The sequence below is a fragment of the Malus domestica genome, chromosome 13, assembly GCF_042453785.1.
Source record: "Malus domestica chromosome 13, GDT2T_hap1".
Lineage (NCBI taxonomy): Eukaryota > Viridiplantae > Streptophyta > Magnoliopsida > Rosales > Rosaceae > Malus > Malus domestica.
This window is the reverse complement of record NC_091673.1, coordinates 35,432,264-35,446,117: the sequence shown is the minus strand read 5'-3', so window position 1 is coordinate 35,446,117 and position 13,854 is coordinate 35,432,264. Positions and strand designations below refer to the sequence as shown.

Genomic DNA, 13,854 nt, shown 5'->3' with positions numbered 1-13,854 from the left:
TGAAAAATCTTCGTTAAATTGAGAATATTTTTGACAAATCAACTCCTCCCTTTGAAGTTGTGGTTTTTAGGTATCTAGACTACATATTAATGAAACCCTCATTGTCAACCAAAATATTATAAAATTATTGTCACATCCCGGCCCGGGCCCCTACCACATCCCAGGCTCGACTCCGCCATAGCACGATATTGTCTTCTTTGGGCCCCCACCACGCCCTCACAGTTTTGTTTCTGGGATCTTACACAAGAACTTCCCAATGGGTCACCCATCATGGGATTGCTTTCGTGCGAACTCGCTTAACTTCGGAGTTCTGATGGAACCCAAAGCCAGTGAGCTTCCAAAAAGTCTCGTGCTAGGTAGAGATGAGAATATACATATAAGGCTTAGATGATCCACTCCCAGGTGACGAAGCCAGCATAGCTTGATCCGGAGTCCTAGTGGACATTCTGGGTCGGGGTGTGTCAATTACCATTCTAACCCTCTAATTAAAACTGAACATAAATATAAAAAAATATGAACAACAATGCAATTCATACAACCAATTTGTTTTTTCAAAGCCTCACCTACATGTGATTTTAAAAAAATAATAAATAAAAAATAAAAAATAAAGCTCTCTCCCTTCTCTCTCCACTCACACGTTTTGTTTCTCTTCCTATCTCATTTAATTTTTAAAACAAAACTAAAAAATTTTCCCATATGCTAGTTTTTGATTAAGAAAAGCGTTTTAGTACAATAAAATGCGAAAGAAATGAGAAAACCAAGAAAAAGAAGAAAATAAAAGAAAGTAAAACACTGGGGAAATCCAACAAAAACTATAAGTTAAACGGTGACGGAGGAGCTCCTCCTCAACCCTCTCTCTCTTCCAAAGATCTCATGCTAGCCTCTCTTCCTTAGGTAAGCTCCTCTCTCTCTCTCTCTGTTTGGATATTTACAACACAGTTTCACACATAAACATTTGTATCAATGATCCGATCACCGTTTGATCACCAATCAATTCCTAGATCCAATTCCACGTTTCAATTTTCATTCCGTGAGGGTGTAGTCAAATTCGGATTGAGATTTAAAATCCTAGTGTAATCAACCAAAGAATTTTAAAGGATTTTTAGAATCCATACAAATTTAGGTGTAGTCAATCAAGATTTCAATCAAGATTTTAATAGCCATTTTTAAAATTCATCCAAGTGTAAAGAAAAATTAAAGATTTTGTAGGATTGCATTAAGTTGTGAATTTTGTTAGATTTGAGAGCAAGAAGTATATATAATCAAGACCAAATAGAATCCTACCCCACACCTTAGGATTTCAAATCCAAGAACCTCTCTCTTTTCCTCTCACACCTTATCTTCTTCCTTCATCTTTGCAATTTTTATACATTCTTTCTGCAATTTTGTGCAAGTTTTTCTTCTTGACAGAGAAGGGGAATTGGAATTGGATTGTAAAGGAAGAGGTGATGCAGTTCACGTAGAAGCTGCAAAGAATAGGAAGGGAATAACAACACGCAAGCTAATAAAAGAGAAGCTATAGTAAGCTAACTCAATAGAGATAAAATTATATTCCAACTTCATTTCTCAACTTCTCAAGTACACCTTATTTAAACTTGAAAATGACACTTGAATTAGTAAACAAGAATTAAAGGAAGAACCAACTTCTAGATACAACTATTAAGTGCAATAATCTTGGAACTTGATGGGTATTTTATTCTTCCTCTTTAGACGCTCCTCGGAAGTATTAGGTTTTTCGTTTACCGACGATTCATAATTGAGACCCAAGGGTCGCTCTTCAGCTGGTCCTCCATCAGTCTCTCCCGGTTGAAAATGACTCGCCCTCGAGTCAAAGTCTTCTAGTTGATCATCTCCATAATACGGTTGTAGATCAGCCACGTTGAATATTGTTGACACCACTATATCCGCGGGAAGTTCATACAGATGCGGAAGGACTCATTCGGGTACGGAAGAGAGACCCCAACATTCTCCTCTTTGATCCCAAAAGCACATACAGATGCGCCTTCTTCAATCAATTCTGCCATGGTAAGGCAGATTGTCCCCATCTTCTTTTCAGACTTCACTATATGTTGTTTTTTTTAAGGGCCCAAAATTACCTTCACTCCGTCTTTCAAAAAGGTGTATGTGTTTTTCAACCCATCATGAAGAACTTCAGTCATATTGCCAAGGTCTTCCTAACAAAAGATGGCAAGCATCCATCGGTACGACAATGCACCACACTTGATCAAGATATGCTTTCCCAATAGAAAATGAGACTAGACTTCGCTTATCAACATGCCCCTCGTTTCCCTTTTGAAGCCATGCGAGCTTGTAAGGAATATGACACTTCTCTGTCTTTAGTTTGAGCTTGTTGACCATATCTTGGGATACAACATTCTCGCAACTCCCACCATCAATTATCACATTGCAGATCTTCCCATTGGTGGTGCACTTAGTGCGAAAAATGTTATGACGTAGCCAGTCGTCGTCATCGACACGTGCAGTAGTCATGCTTTGTTGTACAACCAAAGCTTCTCCATGGTCACTCCATGTGATGTCTTCATCATCTTCTTTATATTCATCATAGACTGGGGGTGTCTCATCCTCTTTTAAATCTCCCAAAAACAATTGCTCTTCAACAAGATTGACAAAACTTTGATTTGGACAATCTGCTTGCTTATGTCCAAAACCAGATCACTTGTAGCATTTCAAGGGTTGGTGTTTTGGAGCAAACGGTCGACTCGAACTTGAACCCGCTTCAACTCTGCTACCACTTTCTTTGACTGAAACTTTGGAATTGAGGCTTCCTTTTCCACCTGAGTTAAACGTCTTCTCCCTTGGATTTGGATTGCAATTGTTGACCACAGCTGGTGCTCGAGTATTATGTTGTTTCAATTGCTTTTCTACCTTGACTGCCAGTTTGTAGATATCGTCATAGGACCAATATAGTTGCAACACAACTACATCATGAATCTCCCTACGCAGCCCACCAAGGTAACGTGCAATCGTCTGCTCCTCAGGCTCATTTATCCCACAACGGGTCATGAGCAAATCAAATTCCTCAGTATGCTCATCTACTAACATGCTTTCTTGGTGAAAATTATACATCTTCAAATACCACTCCTGAAGATAATTATCGAGCAAGAATATTTTTCTTAATTCTCTCTTCATCTTGTCATGAGGTGATTTGTGATTTTCCCATTCGTTCCCTTCGCACTGTTAATTGTTCCCACCAAGCGGATGCATACTTGGTTAGTTTAATGGCAACAATCTTCACCTTCTGATGATCTGGAACTTCTTTATAGTCAAAGACCCTTTCAACGGTATTCAGCCAATCAATGAACTCATCTGGCTTGATCTTCCCTTCGAATTTCGAGATGTCCACCTTCATATTGATATCGTTGAATCTGTCATTGAACTGACCACCGTGTCTACTTCTGCCCTCTTCACCCGACTCTTCATCTGGAGCTCGAAAGTGAAAGGGATTGTCATCTTCATCACAGGTTTGGCCATCGCCGCGATGGTTCCGGGTTTCCAGCCGTTCCAAACGCTCTGTCAATTACTGCAATTGTCTCCTCAATTCCTCATTCTCGGCATCGCGAGGATCACGTTGGTGATGACCATGCCCACCTCCACGTCGACCTCGAACCATCGAGTGTCAAAGTGACTGGCGGAAACGAGATCCCAAGAACTCTTGGCTCTGATGCCAATTGATGCAGTTCACGTAGAAGCTGTGGAGAATAGGAAGGGAATAACAACACGCAAGCTAATAAAAGAGAAGCTATAGTAAGCTAACTCAATAGAGATAAAATTATATTCCAACTTCATTTCTCAACTTCTCAAATACACCTTATTTAAACTTGAAAATGACACTTGAAATAGTAAATAAGAATTAAAGGAAGAACCAACTTTGGAAAGGGTGCAGAAGGCGACCTTTGAATAGTTGGATTTATGTGATAATCTTGACTTTTTGTTTTGGCTCGAAGGGATGCATCTCCAGAGCATGACCAAAATGCAGCTTCATTTTATTGTGTTTATGACCCAGATACATTTTTAACCATTTGATTTATTTGGTGGTCTAGCTTCAACGCTGCAAAATTTATCAAAATCCACATAAATCTATTATATGAATCTTCTCAAATCTTCCAAAATCAATATGGATTTGTAGAAGTCTCGTAATCCTATGAAATCCATTACTTAACAAAATCTATTAAAATTCTTTCAAATCCTAAGTTGAGTACACCATCTTTTTGGTTGTGCATTTTCCTTTGGCAGTTTATTGGATTTCTGGATTTGGTATTTGAGGTTTTTCCCATTTATTTTCCCCACTGTGTAATGGTAGTTGTGGAGGTTGAGGAGGAGAAGGAGAAGGAGAAGAAGAGGATAGGTAGTGGTTGCATTGGCGGGTTTCGGTTTTGATTAACTGTGGTATTAGCATGTCTTGTGGAGTTGAAGAGGACAATCAATGTGGTTTTGGGAAATCAAGTGCTGCCATTAATTTGCAAAGAGTCGGTTCAATTGTGCGAGACATTGGCGACCCATGCCTCTCGCAGTCACCTATAAACGTGGTTATAGCTGTAAGATTCTCACATTACCAATATTTGTTTATGGCATATGAATTATCAATCCAACTATCTTTTATGTGCGTATTTGGGTTCCTTTGTTGTCAATGTTGATATTTGATTAAGTTTGAGAATATTGAATTTCGCACGCATATATATGTAGAAACGTTTCCTTATGAGATAGTTTGACATGTTATATTGTTCAACAATCTGATTGAACTGTTCTTTAGGTTGATTATTTATTATTATTTTTATCTAGCACGTCTGTTTTTATTTTTTATTTTTTTTGAAGAACACCATGCCAAAAACATGGTGAAAGATTTATTGCAACAACAGAAACTTACAACCAAGGCCCAAAACAGATATACAAAGCAAAACGGGGCCAACCAAACACACCAAAACAAGCCCAACCAAAAGTTGGATCCGAAGAAAACAGAAAATGAGAACACCGCTGCAACCCTCGCTGCAACCACCGCCGCGACCAACGCCCAAATCCCATCTCCCAACCGAGCCGTGTCTTAGCAAACCCAGCAACGAATTCCAATCTTCAGTCCAAACACAGCCACAAATCAACAACAACCTGCAGCAAAGAGAAAGAAGCGTGTGGAAATCCACGAGCAACATTGCCAACCAAGGCAGACAGCAAAGAGAAGGTGGGGGTGTTTGGAACACCCTACCCAGTGCAAGCACCAGATCTGATCTCACCGACTCAACAAGGCGCAACGCGCGGCGAAACTGGACCAAAGATTGGAAATTAGAGGAAGGAGGAGAAGAGATAGCAGTGGGAGGAGAAAAGGGAAAAGCGAACCAGAAAGCAGGGGAAAGAAGCATCGGAGGGGAGAAGAGAGGGAGACGAAAGCAAAAATAGAAGAGCACCCACCGATCCCAGCCGCAACCAGGATCGGCGGCTACAAACGAGAAACGAACGAGAACCACTCACACGAAAGGGTGAGAATCGCCCTTAGACAGAGGGAAGGTCTCTCACGGGGGAGAGATCTAGCACGTCTGTTAGGATTTACAATCTCGTTAGAGATATTTTTAGATATATGTGTATACATTGTATATGGTGTGTGCGCAGGTAGGGGATTATTAATTAGGTAGGGAGTGTAAGAGTTTCCCAAAAAAATTGTCAAATACAACAGTACTATGCCATACTATGCCATGCCTATTTTCTGGTCAAAATCAAGCTCATATAACATATTAGGATTTGGTTTATGACTGATGTGAGATTGTACGTTCCATCACAGGTTTTTTTTTTGGCGCATATCATGCACCAATGTCATTATTGAATCAAAGGAACTCCACTTGTACCTTGTTGGTAGGTTTCAATAGCCACATACTATGTCTTAATCTTCTGATAGTTTGGGTTTTTGGTCAAGGATGAGGGCATTAGAAATGAGTTACATATAAACTTACGTCGGATCTTTCTATTATTTTGGAAGTTACATGTGATACAGTAGAGTCATGGCTAGGCTGGAACATTTTGTGAATAGTGGACCACTAGTCGACCTCCATGTAATTAAATTACCATAATGAATTTTCTTTTGTTCATTGTTGTAATCGTGATAGAGCATTGTTGTTTTATGTTCCAATGGTTCAGGTGAACAAAATGCTTAAGCCGGAGAAGCGGCAGGCAACATTTGATACCGATGGGAAGATTTTTGGTTTTCAGAAGGCACTCAAATTAATAGTATTGGGGGTGTGTTGTTTTACCATGAAATATATTATGTGTCTCATATGTAGTGAGTTTCTTAAAACATTTCAATTGAAATTTCTATAAATTAAAGGTTTGTTTATGTTATATTTTAGGGATAATTTGATTGCAGTCCCTAATCCTTAACATTATTTAATTAAAACCTTGATAGTATTCAAAGTTTGATCAAGATCCCTTGACTTTGTAGTTTTGACATCAATTGTTTGATATTTTATGAGATTTGTAATCGTATAAATTTAAAATCCCTCATTATAATACTATTAGAAACGGTTATAATAAAAAAATTCAAACATTTTAATTGAATAATTGGATAAAAACTATGTAAAAATAAGAAATAATAAATGGTAAAAAAATGTATCCATAGTGTTAAAAAAATTGGACATTTTACAAAAAAATTGGTACATTTCACATATAACAAAGTGGTACATTAATAAAGAAGAATGGGTACATTATAAATAATTAGGGTACAAATAAAAGATTAAAAATTATGAGTACAAATGAATTTTTAAAAATGTAGGTGCTAAAAGAAATTAATAAATGGGGACAAAATAAAACTAAAAAGAAAATACTACAAATTTAAAAAAAAAATGTTGCAAATTAAAAGTGGGTACAAACTAAAAATATAAATATATGATACAAAGTTTAGGCATAAAACATAAATATACCATATGTAATTTTTCTATCATTGATTAAATATACAATGTCACATGATGGTATACACATGGGTACAAACACAAATAAAACTTTAAAAAATATGGGCACAAAAAAAAAAAAAAAACTAATATATGGGTACAAATTAAAAATGAAAAGAAAATTGGTACAAATTAAAAAATATTTGCAAATTCAAAATTGGTACAAACTAAAAATAAAAATATATGATAAAAAATTTAGCCATAAATATAAATATTCTAATTGTAACATTTTTAACACTAAAGGAATATATTTAAAAATAAAAATATTTTATTATTCAAATAATTAATGATGCTATTAATACCCAAGGACCTTAATCAAAAATTGAAAATGAATAGGATTTTAATCAATGGAGTAATAAAACTAAGGATGTGAACCTAATTTTCCCACAATGAATAGTGATTAGCAATAAACTTTGCTCTTCATTAAACATATAATAGTTTAACAAAATAAGTATTCCAAAAGCTATTACATCAAATGAGTGGCTTTGTGGGCATACTTCCAACAATCTCCCACTTGCACTCAAAGCCACCTTCCCATGTATCCAATACCCATCTTTTCCATATGGCGGTCAAGTTGGATTTGAGACATTGGCTTTGTTATCGGCTGAGGCAACCTTGAGGATGTTGACTTTCCCCTCGGCAGCATATCTTCTAATGATGTTAAAGCATCTGTCAAAATGCTTGTTTTTTTTATGAGCCCTGGGTTCCTTAGCTTGAGCTATCGCCCCACTATTATCACAATACAAAGTTACTGGTGATGTAATGGTTGGAACCACTCCAAGTTCAGTTATCTTCATCCAGAACGCTTCTTTGCCAACTTCAGCTGCAGCGACATATTCAGCCTCCGTTATGGAATCAGCAATTACATCTTGTTTCTTGCTTTTCCAGTTGACAACCTCACCATTAAGAGTGAACACATATCTAGAGTTGGAACTTCTATCATCGACGTCAGATTGGAAATTTACGTCTGTATAAGCTTTCACTCGCAACTTTGTCGCTCCTTCATAAACGAGGAACATGTCTTTAGTTCTTCTTAAGTACTTAAGGATTGTCTTGATAGTTGCCAGTGTTCTAATCCTGGGTTAGATTGATATCGACTAGTAATGCTCACTTCATATGCGATATCAAGCCTTGTGCATATCATGGCATACATAAAACTTCCTATGGCGGAAGCATAAGGAACATCACTCAGCTGCCGTATTTTTTTAGAAGTCTTAGGTCCCATGGACTTAGAAAGGTGAATTCCATGTCTCACAGGAAGAAAACCTTTCTTAGATTGTTCCATCTGGAACCTACTTAGCACCTTATCTATGTACATAGATTGGGATAATCCAATTAATTTTCTAGATCTATCACAATAGAGCTTTATCCTAAGCACATAAGATGCATTTCCTAAATTTTTCATGCGGAGGAGCGTGCATTCTCGATTAGGCCCACGGACGAGCATACGCTCACAGTTAGGGCCAGACTTCAATAATCAACATGAGCAACCTTTCAGGCGAAGTGTTTATTCCCGACTAGGTCAGCAAGGAGCATCCTCCACCTCACATCAGAATAAGCAGCACGACGGACGGAAAGAAGCAGTCACTTAATCAGGCTCAAGTTCAATCGACAACTTGTAAGAAATTCACTCGCCTGCTAGGAACGTACCACATACATCGCAATCGCGGCATAGACGAGCTGAACACATGGAAGAGCAGCCTAGACCAGTGGTCAGAACCGGGGGCAGCCAAGAGCTCCGCTACCCCTAAGAAAGGAAAATTCAGGAAGAAGTAGAGAGCTTCCACTGATGAGGCCACTGATGAGGCTCCACAATGGGACATGACCAACATAAATAGGTCATCCTTCACGGAAGAGATCAAGCAGGCAGAGCCTCCACGCAAGTTCAGTATGCCACATTTCACATCTTTCAAAGGAGATGGAGACCCAGAAAGACACCTAAAACATTACCGAAGTGCAATGATCCTCCAACGACGCTCTCATGTGCAAGATATTCCCCACTACTCTACAAGGTGAGGCGCAAGATTGGTTCCATATCTTGCCACCACAATCTGTCCGGAGTTTCGACGAACTTTCTTTGGTTTTCACCAAAGAATATTCATCCTATCGCTCGATTAAGAAGAAGTCTGACCACTTGTTCAACGTCAAGAAGAACCCAAAGGAGTTGCTTCTTGACTATGTGAAGAGGTTCAAAGCAGATAAGGCAAAGATAGTCGGATGCAACGACTCAATAGCTAGAGTAGCCTTCCAAAAAGGACTCCTAGTAGACTACCTGCTATTTAGAGAATTGATCATGAAAGAAGATCTAACTTTAGTAGACTCTTTCACTTTGGCAGAGAAGCATGCACGTTGGGACGAGACTCGCCGATGCACATTCAAGGACTTGAAGAAGTAGCTGACATCACATTCCTACTATCCAAATCGGAAGCAGCGGAGGACCTATTCACATATTTGACAATATCTGAGTAGTAATAAGCCTATCCTCATACAAGAAGAGATGGGGGCCTGAATACTTGCATTATTCCATAGTTCAAAAGCTCTCATCGATGTGAAAACCAACTACCAGAAATTTAAAAAGCTAACTTTGGGGACAATTGTGGCAACCCGAAAGCTCAAGTTATACCTTCAAATGCACTATTCCGCCCAATCCAGACGCTCGACTATAAAGGCGCAAACACTGGCGGATGCAAAGTTTTCTAACAAACGCAACAACTCAGCCCAAAAGGCGTGCCAAGGGCAGACGAACATTAGAAGGACACACTCGAAAGAGAGTTTTGTCCTCGTCACCTCTAGAAGATTATACATATGAGCAACATGTACTGGGAGTTGAACACAACCTTTTACTGCACGTCACACGACCCTAGTCGACCTTTGCTCCGTAATTCAGCTCTAGAGTAGCCCAATACCAGCAGTTAAGCATCTCTTGCTGCGTGAAACATTGCCCCAGCTCTGCAGCTCCCTACCGAACCTATCTTGCATCATGACTCCCAACCGCGAGGAGTTTTACTTTGTGGCTTATCGCGACGCCAACTCAAGCTCATACAGTCATCATCATAACTTAGTATTCTCTATGATCAATCCCACATGGTTAAAATGCTTCTCAACGAGTAATGAAATGGGTGTTGGAACTTTGGCCAGTACGGCTTAGGTTTCCGACCCTGCACGACAATAAACGCCCAACGACGCCTTGGCAGACTTCATAGCAGAATTCACGCCTAGCCTAGGTGATGCAACAAAGTGACCCAACAACGCCCCAGAGGCAACTGAGCATGCTTTAGCCACGCTTGCTTCACCCAATGTAGACTTCTGACATTTGCATGTTGATGACACATCTAACTACAAAGGCTCGGGACCAGGTGTGGTCCTTATCACCCCAGACGGTTCGATGCTTGAACAGGCCATCACTTTAGGCTTCAAAGCATTCAATAACAAAGTAGAGTGCGAAGCCTTACTAACAGGCCTCCGGATGATAAAAGACTTGGTGGTGAAAAAGCTCGCAATTCATTTTGATTCCCAACTAATCACTAGCCAGACTAATGGGGAGTACATGACAAAACATCCGAAGATGGTGCAATATCTAGAAAAGGTACGAAAGCAACTTAAGGAGTTTTAAACTTACCCCCTCACTTAAGTTCTGCTGGCAGACAATGCCCATGTGGACATGTTAGTCGGCATAGACTTTGCTCTACCATCAATTTAAACGATCTATTCCAGTGGAATATCTAGACAAGCCAAGCATAAAGGTGGAGCCATCAGCCAAGGTGTCACAGGATATTACAACTCCAAATTGGCAAGATTTCATTATAGACTACCTGGTCAATGACACAACCCATGGAAAGATTGGTGCCTAGAAAACTCTAAGCAAAGGCAGCACGTTACGACATGTGGAACGACATTCTAGTCCAAAGATCCTACACTGGACCACATCTTCATTGCCTAAAGCTTCCTGACGACCTAAAAGTTCTAAGTTCAATCCATGAAGGTGTTTTGTGGAAATCACTCCGGAGGCCGATCCTTAGCACATAAGGCTTTTAACGCAAACTACTACTGGCTTACTATGCATCAAGACGCCAAGAAGTTAGTGCAAAAGTGCGAGTCCTTGGCTACCAATGAACTACACTCGGAGACGAGTCCTTAGTTATTCATGCAGTCGGCAATCGACTTGGTAGGGCTAATGTCACTCGCTACTGGGGGTAGAGGCATGATGATCATGGCAACTTACTACTTCACTAAGTGGGTGGAAGCATAGCCCATGACAACCACAACTCAGATGGACATATAGAACTTCATATAGAAGAACATCATTTGTCGATTTGGCATCCTTCAATCCATCGTCATAGACAACCACCCGCAATTTGTAGGAAAAGATTTGGCGAAGTTCGTCCAGAAATATGGCATCAAGCAGCACATGTCCACTCCAACGTATTCCCTGATGTGGTATAAACTAACACACAAATTAAACCCTATAATTTAGATGATTGTAGTATGAGTAAGTAGGGATTGTTCTATGCCGGGGATTAGGAGGGATGCTAATCAACTCAAATTAAACTTAAAAACTGAAAGCTAAGCTAGGCTAACACAAAATAAGAACTAAGGGGGGGGGGGTTTGACTAATTTTAAGAAACAAAAGTAAATAGTAGCAATTAAATTGAGTTGTAAAGGGAATATGGGTGAAAAGCTAGCTAGAGGATTCTTCTCCACACATGAAACATATGCACATAAATCGATTTCTAGTTAATCTTTCTACAAACCATGAATGACAATGCTCCAAATTAATTGTGAATGCACTAATTAATTCTTAGATTTTCCTAAGTTCATTGAATTGGACTCAGCGACGCAACCAAATTATCCTTCTCAAGTTCCCTAACTATGAAAAGCATGATAGAGACACATATAAAAGGTCATTGAGTTCTGTGAAAATCATAAACATTGACAAGGCATTCGTAACTACTTATAAATATAATTTCATAACGATTAGGTGAAATTCCCTTATATTCTAGCATCAAATCCTTGCATGTAAACTAAGTATGCATCCTTAATAAACATACAAGAATAAGTTCTCTATAAAACAGATAAGTAAATCGCATTCATGTTTTACAAAACAATAAATGGATGTAATCAATTCATATAAAACATATGATCATAGCTTCGAATTCACCTCTAGCTAAGAAGAAATTTAGTTACACATGTGCTTCATAATTAAAAAGTAATCTAAAATAAAGATTGAAACTAAACAAGGATAGACAGAACTCTGAAAATCTCCAATGGTTGAATGCAATATGCGGCACATTCCTTCTCTGATTCTTGCAGGTTGTAGCACAAGCTTTGAATAAGGCATGCGGCACAAGTCTTCTTGAAGGAAATTTTGTGAAAAACATTTTCATTTGAGCAACATCTATGGCATGCAATTAACATTTAAAGGCGGAATCATGCTTGTATGCACTCAAACAAAACATTACCCATGAAATTTAAAGCCTAGTAGAAGGGTGAACCAAGACTCAACTCAAAATAAAGTGAGTTGAGAAACTTTATACCTTTGAAGATTCCTCTTTGCATAAGCAAAGGATAATCACCCAAGGAGAGGGCCTTCATTCCTTGCTTCTTAGCTCCATGGATTTCTTGGATGAAGAAGGTTGAAAGGATTCTCCAAGTTCCCAAAGTTGAGAAGCTCTAAGTCTCCACACCAAGGAAGGACTTGAAGAAGAGATGAGTGACCTAGAGGAAGTAAGATTGCTAGCTAAAATCCTCTAGGGTGGCTGGCCTCTTAGAGAGAAAAGGGAGCTTGTGTTCTCATCTTTTCTCCAAAAGAAACCCTAATGAAGAACAGGCTATAAAGTCATATTTATACCTACCTTCATTGGAGTGGCAAACTTGTAATAAGTCCAAAACCCACTGCTTTATCAATATGGCCGGCCATAGAGTTTTATTGGGCTGTTTGGGCCTTTGTGAATTATTAGTCATTAAGTTGTCATACAACTTAAGTCAATGGACTTGACGTTCGAAGCCCATTGGGCCTTGAGGCCCAAAACTAACCCGAGGTTTTTAACGAACTTTATTCATTTGATTAATTAACATATTAATTAATCCTTTCCATAAATTATTAAACCATTTAATTATCCTTACTCATCTCCGTTGTTTCTTCAATCTCTACCTTACACGGTGTACAATCCATTAGGTTCCTTTTAGCGAGGCAGTGGGCGATTAGAACTCTTTCAAATCAATTGTGAATTGAAACTTACTTTCAATTCTCCCTTTAGTGATTATACACGTTTAGGGCTTCCACAAACTATGAGTGATACCTAGCAGTATGTCATGGTTACCCAAGCTAATCAGAAGAGGTGGAGAACCTATTCAGTTTAGGATTACAATGCAATACGGTCTTTCTCTAATACACTACTCTTGACCACATTGTTTGGTTTAATAGTTTATTCATGTCTACTATCCAATGTGATTCTCTTACTTATATGATTACCTTGAATGTGATTTGGAACAATTTCCTAAATCTCATTCATACTCTGGCTAGAAATTCTTAATCATATCATAAAGTATTCTCCCTCAAAAGGTTTAAAGGTTAGAGATCCCTTGTTGTGCATTCACTTGCCTCCATGGCTAAGTGGCTTAACCCCAACTATGCTGTGGACACCCTCTGACGGAGTGACTTTGACATAGTCAAAGATCAAGGACCTAACCACAAGACATGAGTATGAGAACTCCTTGTTGATCGTGTTCAGTGGACTCATTCTCTATTGATCACCTACATGCTTGTCTTGGTGTTAGTCACACCAATGACTTGAGACCAGTCACTCTCCCTAAGAGAAGACATAGCACGTATTGATCTTAACGGACTGTCAATGCCCAATTGGCAATCCTATGATCAGGAACGTTTAGGATATGTATAGGAAAGAGA

General features: G+C 38.9%; 2 long non-coding RNA genes across 2 annotated transcripts; both read left to right on the top strand.

Moving 5' to 3' along the window:
- The first annotated feature begins 748 nt into the window (after positions 1 to 748).
- Positions 749 to 6,342, top strand: LOC139190722 (uncharacterized). Its single transcript, XR_011575077.1, has 2 exons — positions 749 to 894; positions 6,142 to 6,342. It is a non-coding gene; the product is annotated as an uncharacterized lncRNA (long non-coding RNA).
- On the top strand, positions 1,417 to 5,851 carry LOC139190721 (uncharacterized). Its single transcript, XR_011575076.1, has 2 exons — positions 1,417 to 4,556; positions 4,904 to 5,851. It is a non-coding gene; the product is annotated as an uncharacterized lncRNA (long non-coding RNA).
- Positions 6,343 to 13,854: the final 7,512 nt, after the last annotated feature.